This window comes from Anguilla rostrata, chromosome 8, assembly GCF_018555375.3.
Source record: "Anguilla rostrata isolate EN2019 chromosome 8, ASM1855537v3, whole genome shotgun sequence".
In the NCBI taxonomy this organism is placed as follows: Eukaryota; Metazoa; Chordata; class Actinopteri; order Anguilliformes; family Anguillidae; genus Anguilla; species Anguilla rostrata.
In genome coordinates this window covers 25,580,132-25,598,664 of record NC_057940.1, presented here as the reverse complement: position 1 = coordinate 25,598,664, position 18,533 = coordinate 25,580,132, and the positions used below count along the sequence as shown (strand labels likewise).

Sequence of the window (18,533 nt, the reverse complement as noted above, 5' to 3'; positions counted from 1 at the left end):
ACCTTTTCCAAGAATCCATGGCTCTATCTAGTGGTCAAATCACAAACTGCAGCTTTAAAAAACGAAACAAAATTTTTTTTTTTTTCATGTGGACACATTTGTTAATAGCAGCGTCCACCTAACAATTATAATTATATAAGCCCCACATCCATAGCGAAAAGTATGGTACTTTGAATGGTTGGGTTTTTCAAACCCAAAAATTAAATTTTTCATGGACCTCCCATGCGGAAATATATAAACGTAATAAAAGAAAATTGACATACATAAAAATAATAGTAGCCATAATACGTAATCCCTTGATAGACTAGCCTGATGAAATATGAAAGCCTTTTATATCAGCTTCTTATTATCCCAATGTATTAATTAAACTGTAACCTAGGCCCATATATTCCCATTCAACCCCGAAAATGGACTATCTGCCAATTCATCAATTACGCGACGCTTACGCGACGCGTGCGGTGGGTGCCCGGCGTTAGACTACGCGTTGACGTACACGCATAAGGCGGGCGCTCAAAAGAGAAAAAAATAAACTGAAACGGTTTGTTCAATGGCTGCAACGGGTGTACCTGTCACAACATTCTGTAAAACTGTTACGCCTAATAATTAAAAGAAAGCGAGTCTGAAAGTGAGGGCGAGTGGAGCCAGAGCTGCAGACACAACCGTTACATAGGCTACATACTGTACTGAAGCTGCTGCTCCTTCTACATGTTTATGTTTATGCCCTAGCAACTGGCAAGAACTAGCCTACATAGGCTATTGGTAAGCAAGTTTACTTTCACCCAAAATAAACGAATACGTGGCTTTCTATATGTTAGAGTAGTAAAATTATTTATTATTTTAATACTTAAATATAATTTTAAATACAGAATAATTCACAGGTTAATTGGCAGCTCTCTCTAGATACTAAAATTCTATTATGCCACTGCCTTATAAGGTGATCACAGCATGGATAGTGCAAGGGTTTTGCCGTTGTACTTTGTGCCACAGAAAGTTTACTTCTCATTAAAATAGGAACTATGGCTGGAAACAATGCTCTGAAACGCTTCACTTCATTTACATTTGACTGTATTGACTGCACTTCAAGGACCGAAGAGCCATCCATCATGCACCTTGTGATCTGCATGGCAACGCTTTGTTGGACACAGGAAATGAGGCTGGCTGTTGACAAGCATGAATCACACATCCAAGTGAGTCTCTCTTCTCCTTTAGCATCTGCTGACCTGTCCCTGTGCTTCCTCGCGCACTCTGTCTCCATAAAGTATTGGCGGGGGAATGACTTCCGCTTTTGATGGCTAGCAGCTGCCGGTTGCGGCTTGATGATGATGCACTGCTATCACTGGGGCTGGCGCGGACACGCAGATTGAACTGGACAGACGAGTGAAGAGAGGGAGCGGGAGCACTGCTAAAAGAGGTAGAGCTCTGATGCCGAGAGACCTTGGACACACTGGCTGACCGCGTCCGGTCCGCGTCATCTCTGAGACCTTTGTCAGTGCGCTGCCGGTGGCCTGGCCTGCCAGCTGCGTGTCCAGCCTGGCAACACCTCCGGTGACGCGCGTGCTCTTAACCGAGATGACGCGTGCGTGCATGCAGAGCGATCGAAAGCCCCGCGTGTTTCGCTCGCTCAGTCAGAGGACAGCAGGCTTTTGTCATTACATAAGGGACCAGTGGGACACAGGCATCGCTCTGCGTACACTTCTCCGCTAAGTGGACAGTCCCCTCCAGACGCACGCGGCCGGCTAAGCAGGCTCTTGGTAAGCGAGGCTACACTGCCCGGTTCTAATGAACTGCGCCGAGCCTGTTGTTAAAACCTGGGAATCAATAGACCTTCTCTCCTGAAACTGCCCGTCCCAGTGCGATTTGCAGCTGTCCCATGCAATTACATCTCCCAGAATTGACTCCGACTTGCGTTGATTTGTAAATGGCTGAAGCTTTCTGGGAGAAACTGGGGTTAAGTGTTTTTCAGCTGCAGGACAACAGCAAGGCCATAGACAGGGAGTCGGACCCACAATTCCCCGGCGCTGTACTGTAAGCTCCACTCCTCACTGTTTCCCTGACTGGCCCCACTAGTCGCACATTTGTGTAAGCATGGTATTAATGTGAAGCGCCAGTGTGTTGTGTTGTTTTGGCTAATGCCTTGCAGTAAATGGGACTCAGTACCACACTGGACCACTGTATGTTTTGGGTGATTATATACACACCTATTTTGTGGCTCTTTTTCTGCTCCTAGCTGCTGTAAGTGTATGCCAGCCCTCATTTCACAGCTTGACTGTAATCCCACATGTGCTGTAAATCCTGTTGAGTTTTCAGAGATCAGCAGTTCTTCAGTGTTAGACAATCCCAGTTTACGGTAGTCCATCGCCACATGTTGATTGAAAGTTTGTTTCATCTCATTAAATTAATGTCTTACAGGGGTAACAATTCTGGCCACTGGGCATATATTTTGAAACAGAGATGCTTGACAGATCGTGTAATAGTATTTCTGAGATTAAATGCTGCGTCTGTGTCTGTGCAAATATTTCAGTTACAGTAGATCTATTGCATGGCTGGTGTGGGTTTCTAGGTTGTATGCCTGTATATTCCGTGTAAGAGAATTCTTTTGAAGTCCCATTCTCATTCAAACACAACCAATGGTGCCTCAGGGAGAAAAAAAACCAGGAAATAATTAAGAACCCCGCCTGACACAGTTGTGAGGGCATTCTGCAGAAAATACACCACGTGTGATTCAGAGGAAATGAGCTGAACGCTACACAGCTGGGAATTCTATGTTCTGAACAGAAAATCAAAGATCGTTAAGCCTATATTTGGGCCATTGTCAGAAAAAATGCTAAACAACCCCGCAAATATTAGCACGGCTCTACTTCCTTCCTAACGATTGAAACAACTTTACATTGCCGCAGTCCTTCCCGTTGGGTAACAGGGTCACTGGGGGTCAAATAAGACTTCAGCTCCAGCATCGGGCTTATGTCATATTTATGTTGCGAATTAATTCAAGACGAGCAATAATGTAGCGCATAATCGCAGGCTTGCACTTTCTCGTGTCGATAAACAGTCTCTCTCTCGTGCAGCTGTCTGTCTGGCCCGCGGCGATGCCCTTTCTTCACCCTCCATTACACAAGCGCTAGTGGATTTGACACGCGTCCCTCGGACGTCTCTCTCTCTCCCCCTCTCCGAGAACCTTTCCAAGCCCAGGCCTGAAATCCCAGCCTGGGACCGCGGCACTGCTGCGTCGAGGAGGCAGAGGCCATAATAAAAACAAGGGCTCAACGGAACCCCGGTCGTTGAATTTGTCACGGCTGTTTTCCCTCTAACCGCTGCTGGGGTTGCCCCGGGGGGGGGGGGGTGCTTGGTTGGGGGTCGCTGCTTGGTTGGGGGCGGGGTTAAATCAGTGTTGGGAAAACAGATGTCTGCAGTGCTCATGAAGCCATCTGTGTGGAGACACGCACAGGCTTCAGAGACGCACAAACAAGAAAAAGAAATCTGCACAAAAAGCAATTTAAAAAATAAAGAAATATTTTTTTCTGCATGATGTTCCCAAGCAAGATACAAAACTTGCAGCCACCTGACGGCTCATAGATGTGCAAGAGCTGGGGGATTAATGCCTGAAAGAGAATAGAGAATGATCTTTTACCACAATGCACTGATGAGGACAAGTATTCTGCACAGTCTATCTGTAAATAGTGCTCTCATTCAGTCACTTAAAGTCATGTTTTGAACATAATTACTTGTAAGTCACATTGATTGACACGATGACTGACGTGTGTTACCTGGAACAATTCTAATTCAACAAGCCTTTGTGGGTATGTTGACTATTCCCAGGAAGTGATGCATTTGAAATATTTAGTATAGGTTCCCAATGTAGTGACTATGAAATGTGATAAAATCTGAGTCAATATTCATCATCATTCAGGTACAACCCACAGTCTATTTGATCAATATCATTTCCCAGCCTGCAGGAAGCATGAAGATGTGTTCGGCGTGAAAATGGCCAGGGTTTGACCTGTTAATCTTTCTCTATTACCAGTAGGAGAATTAATCTGTTCCCCACCAGGTAGATAGCCCACTCACCACCGGGGAAAGCATCGGAATCAGTATGCTCTCAGTTTTAGTCTTAACTGTAATATCCGAAAAGGTCACATCAGGGTCAATGAGTTTCTCGATCAGAAATGAACGTTGTTTAACCCCGGGGGGGATGTCATGTGAACTGTCCCTCCCTCCCACGCGGTTCACACACTTTGACCGCGGTTCATATTGCGCTCAGAAGCCCCCTCATCTCCTCAAGATTTCCTGTATCATCACAAGCACATCTGTCAGCTCCTCGGGAGCCAAGGTCAGTGTACCAGGGCGGGATCTGAGCGCGCTCGTTCTAAATCCGATTCGTCTCCCTCACCCCAATCTTCCCAGCGCCGCACGCAACAGACAAGCTCATTTTCCCACCTTGAGAGACCGCCCTCACGGCAAACAGCTGAACAGGGGGAAGTGACACGTCTACACGGCTCAGACACGGAGAAACACGCGAAATGAAATTGCTCTCTGCTCCTGAGACACCCGCACGTGTTGGAAGCCATAGAGACAAGCTTCCATTTTAGAGTCATCCGCTTTTTCACCATCCCCCTCTCTGTCCTTTCAGTCACTCTACATGTTTTTTTATATGAGCTTGTGAGACATACAGAGGGGAGTAAAATAATAAACTAGCAGTGAAAATCAGGGAAGTGTGAAAGCGAAGGTAGGTGTGAGGGGCATGAAATTCTTCTGACAGGAGGCTGGATGAAGACAGTATCGCATCATCATTGCTCCATCCATTGATTGGCCTCAAGGAGGAGTAATCTTGGGGGTGGAAGAATCAAAAAGCACTCAAAAGCATTCTGAATGACACTTTAAATCCAGAAGGCAGTGAGGACATGACACCAAAGCATGATGAATCCCACAAATGTTCAACGCCCAGATCTTCAGGGGAATGCGGATGGGGTGGTGCAGGTCAATCACACTTGCAAGGTAACAGAAAATGTTGCTCTTATTCTGAGGAAGATAGCTCCGTGCCATGAGATAGACCCAGCCAATGTGTTGGATTTTAATGGCTGCAATATTTCTGCAAACACCTGGCAAGCATGAGGTTGTGCCCAGAGAGTGCCATTCTGAAATATGATAGAAAGAGAAAATGTACAAACCTAAAAACATGGTACAGGATCCCTCAACACAAGCAACTTCTGGGAAACAACTTTCCTATTGTAACTTAAATGTGTAAAAAATGATGTTAAAAACAAAACAAAAAAAAAAACACTAAATATAAAACTTAAATTAAAGACAAATATGCGGCAAGTGAAATACTGTATAAAAATGCTAAACCCGCAGGCGAGCAAAGGGAAGCAAGATCTGTAACAATGCGGTACCTGCAGTCTGCCTCGATGTTAATAGCTAATTCTGTTCAGTTATCCATCCTCCAGCAAACAACAAGACCATCAGGCATGGAAAGTAATGAACTTTATCCGGTAAAGATACAGTACATCTGCAGTACGTTCAAGATTTCTGAAGAGAAATAAATGAAATGTGATTTCATTTTCCTCTTCTAAAAATATTGCCTCTGCCTTAATCCAATAAACACTTTTAAGATTAATAACTCCATGGGAAGCTTATTTAGTGTAATTTAATAACTGGATGCTTCATTCCGACAGCCCTGGGTTTTTGGCACTGAAATATGTCAGGGGGAGGAAAGGGGATTCATTTGCCATTTGAAGCTTGTCTTCGTTAATTCATTGGTGTGTTTACCCGTTCTTCTCTCAGGGGGTACCAGGATGTTACATAGCTCCCGTGTACGCCATTCAAAATGAATGTGCCGCTTAGTAGTGGATTGGGATGCGAGCCCCTTGCTGTTTAATTATTAAGGTGAAGGAATTCTGTTTCAGGGATGAAAGGGAAGGAAAAAGCAGATAAAACTTGGAAAAAAAGTTTGTTTTTTTCCAATTGCGAGTTGAAGACGTGCGGGAATGGTGCAAGGAGAAATGCAGGCCTGAGCTTGCATTAAGCTGTTTATTACTGTTATCTGATCTGCTTAGCGGCATGTTAATTAGGCCTGTGTGGAATAGCAATGAGGAAATGTTTGATTTGCTGTACGTGCTTTCGAGCTCTGCCTTCGGTGCTTCTGATTGCTGGTGATTTTGTCGGGTCGAAATCGCTGAGCTCGCTCGAGGGCTCCTGCTCACGCAAAGCCCTGTTGTGGAAAGGCCATGGTATTGGTATATCCGTTGCGCAGCTGATGATATTACTTGACCTGAAAGAGCTGCACTACAAGTGAACACATTAAAAATTAATCGCCCAGTTTAATTTATTCATAGATGTTTTTACGATACAGTGCAGTTTGTAATATTGTATACCGTGTTTTAATGCCACGCAACAGAATATTTAATTATTGCTATTAAAAACGTTTAAAAAATGCAACAGCTACAGGTCGTGCATACATTAAATATTTCAAGGCTGCAGTTATTTTTTTATTGTCCAAAACAAAACAAAACAAAACAAAAAAGCAAAGTTCCCCAGTAGTGCTCCATGTTAGCAGCAGATTCTCCGTGATGACTTTTCTATCTGATAATATCTAATAGCGTCCAGTATGACTCGTACCTGTCTGCGCATTGGCATCACTTGGGCATCGATTTCTTTTGCAGGATGACATTTCCAGTCTCCCAAAAGAGCCACAACGTATAGTGCAGAGCCATCAGCATGCTTATAGCCTGTCCCCTTTTATTGATGCAAATGTTTGACAGCTTTTTATTTTTATTACCAACCATGCATAAAGAAAAGAGAGACTGGGGTATGCGGTTTTACGGAAAGACAACAAGGAGTGACAGAGCCACCAGCAACGGAGTTTGTGAGTCATCTGGAGCTGAGAATGCCATACACTGCTCACTTGTGAATATATATTTAGGTACGTCAGACGTGGAAGGTACATTGCTGCAGCAACAGTGGCACAGCTGATGGCCTATGGATTACAAGACAGCAGGTATAGGTTCTGTAAAACACACCCACGACACGCGAATTAAACAGAAACAGAAAAGTTTCAACGTTAGAGAATATATAATGCACTGATGTACATTAAATATTGAGACAAATATTACATTTCTTTTCAATCCAGTTCAATATATGTAGTTCTTCATCAATGACATTACCTGCCACTGTATTCTCTACAGACAGAAGCCCATAAATCTCTCCAACGAACAAGAGATTTGTTTGGTGTCGAGAGTGAAGGCTGTAATATCTCAGGTCCTTGACGTGCTTGGGAGGAGATAGCTGCAGGCAAGGAGGGATATCAGGGAAACTAGAGAAGGAGAATTTATCTGCCGGGTGAAGAAGCCTCAGATTCCTGACAGGCTCTGATCTTTGGCCTCTTCCGGGACTCCCGCAAAGGTCCCTGTGACAGTCCAGTGTAGCAGCTACAAATCTCTTCCTTCAGGCTTTCAGCTTTGTCGCCATTTATTTTATTTCTCTTGAAGAAAGGAGAGAAGCAGGATGTACAGCTGGGACAAGGATGGCAACATGGTGGCATGTGGTGCAGATGATGTTGCGTACCGCTATGTTGCTAGATTAAGTTATTTTGCCTCAAATGTTTGGAAATTTGGACTGAAGTTTCAGCAAAAAATGTATGGTAATTTATTGAAAATGGGATTTTGAGAATTATTGGTTTGGACTGAGAGAGAAAGAGATCAGTTTGATAATACTCATGGACACCTTGCCAGTACAGTTTGTGTTCATAAAATGACACTCTCACACAATGACAGGTGAAACATAAATGGAGTGAAAATGTTTGTGAGTATAGTTTTAACTGAGGGTTGAAGATAACTGAAAACACACTTCACTGTGTTCCTTTTTTTGGAAAAAGGTCAAATAATTTTTATAATGACCTCAAACGTTATTTTGCATTTGTATTATAGTATTCATGATATTTACCTTGTTTTCCATCAATTTTAAATGGGTTTTCTGATGTTTTCAAAGGTACCAATGGCTTCAATTAGGGTTTAGGGCTCAAACTAGGGTTCAGCTAGGGTTAGGGTTAGGAAAACGGTAAGTCTGAGGGTTGAGGCAAGTTCACGGTTGTGTTTAGCAGCTTCAAGAAAGGTAAGGTCATGGGTTTGTTAATGGTTTTGAATGAACCAAAACATTTCTCTAGTAGCATGTGTACCTATGACCATACAAAATGTCTAGTAAATGCATATTTATTAGGGAAAACATTTTTTTTTTTTTTTAAACATCCCTGAGGACACAAGACCACGAATGAAAATGAGGCATCCTATTCTCAAGTAGAGAAATAGCTGGTCCATTGTCATAATTTTCTAATTAGTGACATCAGTGACAAATCTGTAAATTTCTTTCGCTATGGGGAGTGTGTTTTATTGAGGAGCAGGAGGCACAGGGAGGTGGAGGAGGGTGCAATAATACGACATTTAGCTGACAAAGGGAAGAGAACAATGCTTTCAAATGCTGTTTCTCACAGCTTGATATTCTTTCAAAATTTGCACTTTCACATAGTTCTGTGATTTTTTTTCTTTCCTGAAAAACATTCATGGCAAAACACAATTTTCAAGGCTATGAAAACAGAACAATTATGACAATGTTTACCAGGAGTGCATAAACAGATTAAAATGTAGCATAGACATCAATAATACCATTTAATTTACATTATTCATATTATTAACAAAAGAAGTAATTTAACTTGTGACCTCAGGTCAAACTCCATCCAAGTGAGTGATTTTTTTTTGTGTGTGTTTGTGGGGGTGGGGGGGTGGGGGGGGGGGGGTCAAGAGAGATCTGAGGCTCATTTCAATGTATGCTACTACATTATATGCAACTTACTATCTGTAAGGCACAATCATTGTTCTCTGTTTCTTCTTTCCATTCTGTTTGCATTTCACAAGTATTGCTACATGCACCATTCTCTGTCCTGGCAGAACACAGTGTGTAGTATGCAGTTGTATTGTGAATATCATTTATTGTGGTCCTCTAAATATGTGCACACAGAGAAATGTACAAGATGATCAACTATTGGCAGCATTTATAAATTTTGAAAGATAAGTTTTATTATTAAATGACTAAGTATAATAACTGAATGCTAATTGCAAAATTACAGGCTCTTGCATAATTTGTGAAATATACATTCAGTAAGACTGTACAACAAAAGCAATAAATCTGTTGAACAGCTTTGGAGGAGAAAGAAAATACAATATCAACTGCTAGCAGTGTTTGTAGTTATATTACTTGTAGAATGCTAGCACAGCTATGAAGGTAGTCTACTGTAGTTAAATTGGTTCTGGCCAAACGGCTACTTGGTTCACTAAACTGAATAGATTAGATGTCTCACTATTCTAAGTCAGTAAAACACACAATGGCAAAAAATACATTTTTAGCAAGATCCACTAATGAGTCAAACTAAGCTGCTTTTCTCTCATAGTTTCACAAACAGCGCCTGTGAAGCTTGCTTCAAATATTGAAGAAGGTGACTGATATCCCTCTTTGGATATGGTGATATGGGGGGGAGGGGGGGGGATTGCCATAGTGACGGAGATGTTTTTGGACTGTGATATGAAACAGCACGGCAGATTGTCCGCTTGTTATGAGGCTGGCGGTCAGGCGTCGAACGTGCCAAAGAACCGGGGGAAGGGTTCTCAAGTGTCCCACGCCACATGGCGAACGAACAGAACGTTGCCAGTCCTTCTGGATCCAGTGACTGTAGTCGGGTAGGATTTCATATACTGTATATTGTATTTGGATGAGGAAACACAATATGGATCCGCAGGTTTGTGTCCTGCAGGGCTTGTGTAATATTATGCACGCATTATCTGAAAATATCTTTTTTCAGTCAGGCGTTAGTGAAAAGGGCTCAGGTATAGCTCTAATATTTCTGATGGTTTCCTGTATGGAGGTGTGTGTTCTCCAATTGTTTCTGGGGTATTTCGTAATAAACTGTTTGAGGAACTACTTTGATAATGTGTTGTGACACAGTTTTGAAGTGGACTCTTGGCTGCTTGAAAAATTGAGGTGACACCTTTCAAATGCGCATAATTCTCTGGATGCTATTTGTAAATGGTTGGAGTTTTGATATTAATGTTTATTTTCAATTGTGCTGAATTATGCTGAAGGATTACATTGTAGTTCAAGTAAAATGTTACCAAAATTGTTTTGTTGACCTTGTTATTAAAACCCTCCTACTTAACTGAGTGGTTGCACATCTTGCTTGTTCTAATTGGATATGCAGTACAAAACATCTGTGCCAGTGAGAATCTTAAATTCTGTGGAACTAAACATAAGCTGAAAACGTACACCTGGGGAAGGAGTTTTATGTGACACCTTAGTAGCATGATAGCAGCTATTATGTTTTCTGAATGTATATTAACCTCTGCTTTCCTTCTGTTCTCTCCTCCAGTTATGCATCTAGGAAGTTACTAATAAGAGATTTTGGTTTCAGAGTTAGCTATGGGACTGGCTTTGATCAAACCCATTTGTGAATACAAAGAGGCAGCAAATCATAACACCGTCCTTCAACAAGATAAAGATGGAATTGTTATGCATATAAATCTGAATAACTTCTCAGCAAACAGAGTATCTGTTATGAGATCTCCTGAGAGGCCTTAAATTCAAGGCAAGCTCAGAGACAGGCACTCATAAATCGCATACACAGGAAGTCGTAACGTAGACTACGCCAGACAGCACTAATAAAAAAACACAGGTAACGAGCCACTTCAAAGGGATCCATAAATGTAAAGTACATTTGAATACAAGTGGCCCAGTGTAAATCTATGAGAACATGAAGTACAATGGCCATTCTTATTTCATGCGCCCCCGTGGGCTTTTGGAATAAGTGTGTAACAAGCTGTTCAATGGAATTTTACAGAGAGCAGGTATATGCAGTACCTGTTAGACATCTGATTTAATCTGAACAATACAGATGAGTGTTAGGGTAGGCTTCTTCACTGCAGCCACAATGTGTGTCAGTGTCGAACCGTTTTCTAATTTTATATTTCAGACTTTTTTTTTTTTCTCTTTTCAACCTTGTGGTGGAAGGAACTCCAAGACATCCTCATTTTAGTATGGTCACTATCATTCTTTTGCATTACATCAATCCCAAATAGGCCATAATAGATAGAAAAATACACATGTAGCTAGCTATTAACAAATGTACATTTTTATTTGAAATTGCCAAGGAAAATGCTATGGAAGGTTATGTAAACTCTAGGGTAATGTTACCGCCATGAAATTTCCTCTTAGACTACTGAAACATCATACATGTTTAAATAAATTTTAAGAAAATGTTTAAGGCCTTACTTTGTTATAATTTTTAATTGTGCTTTGTGTCAAACCTGGAACCAGTCTAAAATGGTTTCACTGCTTTCATGAGGCCTACTGCACAGATTACTAAGAAAAAAGTTTCCTGGTATCACAACGAAAGCTAACCATGTTCATATTTCTTGACTAAAAATGAGAGGTAAATGATTTGTAACCACATTACTATTCCACGGGATCTCCTTTTGAACCAAGACTATGAATAAATCATCCAGATCATAATTATGCTATGTGATATTCAATAATGCAGTAATAATACAGCAGTACCTCAGTGCTCACTAACAAATTGGGTGGTTAGAATTTTCAGCTGAAGCTTAAAAAACTAAGATTAATGGAATCACTTTCAATAAATAAAAAGCAATTGCAATATTACAACTTAAAGTACTATGTCAGGCACCTGTGGTAATCTGCTTACAGTAAGTTGCCATTGTACATTGGGATGTGTCATAGCTCTAAAGGCAGGACGAATTCACTGCTAACCCCCGAGTTCAACGCTAAATGAAAACGTACTTTCTAGGTAGTAATTTTAAAAAAAATTTCAGGGCGTCGATGAGAAACCCTTGACGCAGAAACAAGCCCGTTTCTTCAAAGCAAAAAAGGAGAAGAGAAGTGAAATGCCGACATTTCCATTCTCTGCTGGGTTTCCGTCACGTCTCCCTCTGAGGCCAGGCAGAGGCGAGTCTTCAAAAGCTTGATTAATCCACACCCGACTGGGCTTTTTATGTAGCCTGGCTCGGCCCGGTGTCACAGTCTCTGCCTCCTCTTTTTCAATAATTACATTCACTGATCTATCACACGCGAGATAATGGGCCATCCCTCTGTTCACCAAAGTCACAGGTCACTTTTACATCGTCTGCTTCTCCCAGTGTTTTTAAATGCCCTCTTAAATGATATGCATTTGATCTCCTTTGCCCACAGGTTAAACAGTATAACTCATAAAAATGGTGGAGATTTAATTTTCTGAGTTTCGCTCTGGCTCCATAAGTGCTTAATATATCTCGTTAAACTAATGTGTTTACCTGCCTGCCTTTTTTTTAGCCTAGCAAATATTGTAAGGTGTAGAGTTCAGTGTAATTTCTCCTTTGAACAATGGCACTAGTCATAATCACACAACAACTGATTTATGCTGTAAAGCTTTAAGTTTGAGAATACACTGAATCTTCACAATGCAATCTATTTTATGTGCAGACAGCACACAGTAGATCCATTTGCAAAACCACAGCCAGGAAAGAGAGAGCATTTACATCTAGTCTGTGCATTAATGCTATCAGAGCCATGTTTGTTCAGCTTTGTTTAGAATGCCATGCAAACAGAACTTTTAATTGCGTCAATGTCACGAGGGCTCACCTCCAACGATTTCCAAAACGTGTTCGCTGCCTGCATTCCAGATTTGAAGCCGATCTGTTTCCAGGGGAACAACACCTGGAGACATGAAGGATTGCTTTATCATTTATGGCGGCCATGACAAAAAGCAGATGAACTTTGCCGACCTTACCACTGTATCTGCTTGAATGAAACACGGAACTAGCCACTGTGTTGATAGAATTTGTTTTCCCCCCCAGCTTACCAGGCGCTTACAGGTAACTAGCTGTCATGTTACAAGTTACTTGTAGGCAGCTGGTGTCATTGTAGCATACATAATAATAACTTGCTTGCAGAACAATAACTTGCTTGCAGGTGAGTGTATTGTATGAGGAGCTATTAGTCCCTCTGGATAACAGAAACTGCTACTGTAGATACCTTAAAAAAATGTAAAATGGAAATGGTCAAGGCGATTCCAAAAATGAAGAAGGGGGGGAGGGGGGAAATTATGCTGAAACTAGAATTTTAAACCTGAATCTCTTGTGCCCACTCTGGCATTCAGCCTTGTCCCCTAAACAAATATTCTTTACGCATGGGCCCTCTCAGGAAGGGAACCGATTGGTTCTAATGAAGTGGTAACAGGATTTATTCTACCAAGACTCTTTTAAAGGTCAGCGCAAGTTATGAAATTGAAGGTGTGAACCCCATTGCACATATTCTCCAAGGTACGCTTAAGATGTGCTGACAGCTGTGCTTGGCTTATAAAACTATGAGGAAAAGTCAAATACTTCAATAATGTATGAAATGTTGACAGCACAGAAAGATATTTTAGATTTTTTTATTCAAGCCAAATGTTAGTGCACATGGTGGAGGTGCCCTTTTGTAATTTTTTGCCCCTGCCCCTTAGAGAGTCTGTGCATGCTGCTGGTTTGTACTGCCTATTTCTCCACCTCTTTCATGCTTTGTCACATCTACTGTTGAACTTGACTTGATAAAGATGGTTGGATGCTCTGTTTTATGGATTAGGCTGCAAGCCTATTGTCTCGTTCACAGATGTATAGTCTGGCCCCGAACGCAAAGAAAGCCGTGAGAGGACACAGCCACCGTTAAAATGGATGAAGTTCACATGTCCACAATGGCACCCGGTGGTATGTCGTAAATCTCCATTAAGACTCAATGGGCTAAGTGCTATTTTGCGAGTAGGCTAGCCTAAATGTGCCTTGACACAACAATGAAGTGTAGCTTGTAGATTCCTATGTCAGAATGCTCTGTCAGAATCAAATGGGGTCTTTGAATTGCATCCCAGTAAATTTCCAGGAGTGGGGAGAATGATAACTGTCTACTGCCACAATGTGCAATTTCAGTCCAGGTCACTTTTTTTAGATGGATACCGTTCTCCCGTTCAAATACCACCTGCAAACTAAGCAGTGCAATTTAATATATGTCAAACTCTCACTCTGAATTGAATTTTTTCAGGTTGAAGAAGCCTAGGAAATTTTATAGCATTTATTTTAGACTGCAGTTTCTACACTTAAAGAGAAGGAAATGCTTTTTCCTACCTGATCACAGTGTTAAGAAAAAATAACTTCTTTCAGCAATGGGCAAATGTTCTATGCTTTATATCACAAATATCTGCTTCAACTTTTATTTTCCCTTGTGCCAGCTTGTTTCAGAGTCGGGGAGGTTTAAAGACAGGGAAACCTTGCATGACTCTTAGATTTTAAAAGTAACAACAATTTCTACGCATTCAATACCCTAAAGAGCACATTATCCAGACAGATTATTCTGAATTTATCCAGGGGTTTAAATGATAAGGTAAGGACATTTTGACTTCAGACTACAAAACAAAATGCAGTAAGGTCAAATGACTAATTCCTCATTCCAGTGCACTGTATTGTGCATTTTGTGTTTATGATATATTTGCATAGATATACTTCAACACTAGAAAAGAATTCAACACTCCAGTACATTCTGTGTTTGAAACCAGTTAACATAGTGAGTACAGCATGTGAAATTCTTTTATTGTGCATGCTCACTATCAACAGTTACTTGTGTGGAAACTAGCTTGAAAATGAACTATAGAAATGTTTAAATCATTATAATACTTTTCACCAGCTTTATACCCCTGAGTGGTGTCTTGTCTTTGTTGATTACTGCTGAAGTACTTGTATTCCAGTTATTTATAACCTATTTGGCACAATGTCAATCACACGTAATTAGCATTTGACTGTAATTTGGCATTCACACGGTCATTTGAAACATATTGAAATCTGTTCACTTGAGGAGTCATCATTTACATTCTTGGCAATCTGCAATACCAATACTGTAATGGATGACCTTTTACAAACCATACTGAATACTCCCACACAGCTTTACGCACTGTGAGCCAATATCAGTTCTCCTCATCTACACCATACGTGCTGTTTAAATCAGTATCACAACCTGCATGAATGTGAATAGTCAGACTGCTGTGTATTCTCACATTAATAGTAAAATCCATTACTTATGACTTAGCTCAAGAATAAATAGCATGGTGACTGTATTCTTAATAAACATCCCCTATCTATGAAATGTCTATTGTGAGAATGCAATAAGCAATGCAAATACTTTTTTTTCTGTGCTCTTCTACTCAGTTTGGACATGTGAACAGTGAGCTAATGCCAGTCTTGGCCAGGGCTGAGGTGTGCCTGGATATAAATTAAAGGTGACTGTCACCCCAGGCCTCGTTGGAGAAGCACAGAGGCTGAATCCAAGCCAGCTGTTACAGAGCTCTGAAGTAAGTCTTGCACATTTATGAGCAATCTCACGCTCACACAGGCTGGTTCCACACTCTCATGCATTTCAATGACAGCTATTGTTCTGGGTTTGCAGCTCTTTAAACAGCAAGTTTAGTATACTTTAAAAAATGAAACAAGGCAAAAAAAAGTTATATTTTCTGAACAAATTGTGTCCCCTGACCCCCCCTCTCTGGTTGATTGTTCATCTTTTCTAACCCCTGACAATTAATCATTTTTGAAACTTGAGAGCTCTGGTGTTAATTGCTTATAAGAAACTTAAGTTTTTCACCCTCTTCAATGATACATCAGTTTCTTTTGTTTTTTTTTTTGAAAATTAGATGAAAAGTTGCAGAAAAGTCTTAGGCATTGGGATATATTTATGACAAGAATGCGGTTGTGAATTTGCATAGCAATGCAAACTTATTTTTAGACTTTTTCTTTTTTGTTGCTGATACTTTTTTCCCGTATTTCTGGGAACTCATTAATTTTCATCACGAAGGCCCAGCAGTATACCTGAATTTGTATAAGTGAAGAATATAGATTTATAGATTTATATAGCAAATATATTCTCTGTGTTGTCTTCCCTCCCATACTCTAACTCTGCAGGATAAATACATTTAATGCAGGCTTTGCTGAGGTGAAGCGGGATCTATACCCATCAAGACCTACAGACCCAGGAATGCTATCTATTTCCCTTATTTCTATAATATTACGATAATAATGCCATAGCATGATGAACATTAAACATTGTGATGGAACAGAGCTGTTTGCAGACTTAAACATGGTGACACATTTTTGAAAGAGTGTAGGTCTGTGGGTTAAACAGTAATTCCTATGACAAACCTGATGGCTTAATATGTATGTGTAATTTATTTTTGATCTTTCGATGATGGACAGTATTGGTGCTTATCATCTGCATTCCCTAGCCAAATTAATGTAAAAGACTTACAAAAAGGAGGATAATGGGGAAAATGTGTGTTGTCTTTGGAGGACTTTTTAAGAAAAAAAAGAAAGAAAAAAACCCTGTGAGAACTAATCATTAAATCTAAACAGGGTTCTCTTCCGATATGGGTGAAAAAGATAGGGAATGGAGAACAGGATCATTTACAATGAGCTGAGAAATATTCATACCGAGCACAGAGGCAGAGGTGGATTTAAAGCAGTTGACACATAAAATGTTTAGGGTCTAGATCCCAGTCGTAGGGACTCTAATAGCCTCTGGGTAGCGATGTATTAAATTTAAATCCCCTTTTTGTTTCTGTAAAAACCGTTCTTGTCCCCTCTGTATTTAATAACTACCTTGTGCCTTGTTTTTTATGGATGTGCAAGGTTTATTTCTGTTTATACTTGGCCAGTTTATTAAAAAAAGACAAATACTCTGTTTTTTTTTTTGTTTTTTTTTTTTACTTTTCCAGATGCCTGATTGCTCCTAGCGGGCATCATAAAGTACTTTATGTATTTACGGTATATGTGAGGTTATATTTTAAAAATTAATTAATTACATAAGGTTGAAATACTTCAATATGTTTAAAGAACAGAAAGTACAAATATATTTTCTTCTAAACCCAAAGGACTTACATTGGAAGCTTACATTTTTCACAAATTATTACAAGATATATTGTCCCCACCAACCAGAGAGAAAATTACACTTATATAAGCAGAGCCATCTGTGTCTAGTAAATACAGTGCTCTGTAAATCAATATTATTCCAGGGAGCTAATTCAGCAGCGGTAATCACAGTGATTAGACTCACACTAACAGGGTGAATCAGCTCTTCGGCTGTATTAACAACACATTTGGCAGTTAAAGCTGTACTGGGCAGAAAGAGGCTCCATCTTCACACTCCACTTGTTTCTGGTCAATGGAAATTGTTTCCTCTAAGAGCACAATTAGCAAGAGGAGCCACTGTTTTTTTGTCCAATCCCTGCGGTTAAAATTTCAATTAAAAAGAGACTTCACCAGAGCAGGAAACTATCATTACTATTTCAAGTTACTTTTCTCTGTTGCTGTGTGTGCTCAACTCTGAGATTACATTCTGGCTCGGATGTACAGTACATCTGCATTTTATATAATGGGGAAAATAAACATGCTAATGTGTGCCAATGACAATGGGCAAATGAGCTTTACTGGCAGCAGTTTAAACCAGCTGTCATGTGAACACAGAACCCGTTGACGCTGTCAGTCAGGGGGACGTGTTCTGTACGTGCTGTCCTCATTCGTCTGCCGTCGTGCAGTGACATGGCAACTGAGCATGTGCTGGGAGGATTTGACAGAGATCGATGGATTCCAGTGGATACAGGGCTCACAGCTCACCAGTCCCTCAGATGTGTATATGCACCGCACTGGGGCTGTTCCGCATCGCCGGGTGGTCCGTCAGCCGGAAAGATGGCAAGTGATTTGATGCGAATTTACAAGATGCGGGGATCACCAGCTGCTTCTCGCTTTCGAAGCAGATGCAATCCTCGACACAAAAAAAATCAATTACGGCACTTGCTGCATCACCACTTATGCATACGCTAAACCGAATGCGATTGATGCTTGGCAGCAGTAACCTGAACTGAGGCTGACCTGTGGAGAACATCACATGAACAAAATGGAGGGGGGGGGGGGGGGGGGTGAAAAAATGAAACCAATAAGATAACACCCTTGTGTGATTGCATGAAAAACAAACATAAGTCATTTTTTTGGTGTGGAACTTTTGAGGTGATCGCACATGCGCTAAAAGAAGCACGTGCTACATATTATGCAGCCTAGCAAGTCTGCTTAAGCCCTGACTGGCTCACTGCATTTCACACAGCAACATGATCATGCAAAACTCATGCATAGGGTTATGAAAACGATAAGTCTGAGGGTCGAGGCAAGTTTACGGCTGTGTTCAGCAGGTTAAAGAAAGGTTAGGACATTGGTTCTTTTTTGATTTTGGACGAGCCAAAAATTTTGTATATACTAGTATAGGTACCTATGACCATAACAAGATATGGAATATATACATATTTTTTCAGGGAAAACATTTTTTTTTTAAGGCCTCAAATATATTTTTTAGCATTTGTACTATGGAATTCACAGTCTTGACTTAGTTTTTCCACAATTTTAAATGAGTAATCACGTGTTTTCAAAAGTTCCTGTGGTTTC

At 40.6% G+C, this 18,533-nt stretch overlaps 2 long non-coding RNA genes across 2 annotated transcripts; both read left to right on the top strand.

Annotated features, from left to right (window-relative positions):
* Nucleotides 1-501: 501 nt before the first annotated feature.
* Nucleotides 502-2,161, top strand: LOC135260362 (uncharacterized). Its single transcript, XR_010331546.1, has 2 exons — nt 502-759; nt 1,085-2,161. It is a non-coding gene; the product is annotated as an uncharacterized LOC135260362 (long non-coding RNA).
* A 7,373-nt stretch (nt 2,162-9,534) lies between these two features.
* LOC135261238 (uncharacterized) lies at nt 9,535-16,780 on the top strand. The gene is made up of 3 exons (XR_010331859.1): nt 9,535-13,772; nt 15,258-15,400; nt 16,008-16,780. It is a non-coding gene; the product is annotated as an uncharacterized LOC135261238 (long non-coding RNA).
* The last annotated feature ends 1,753 nt before the right edge of the window (nt 16,781-18,533 follow it).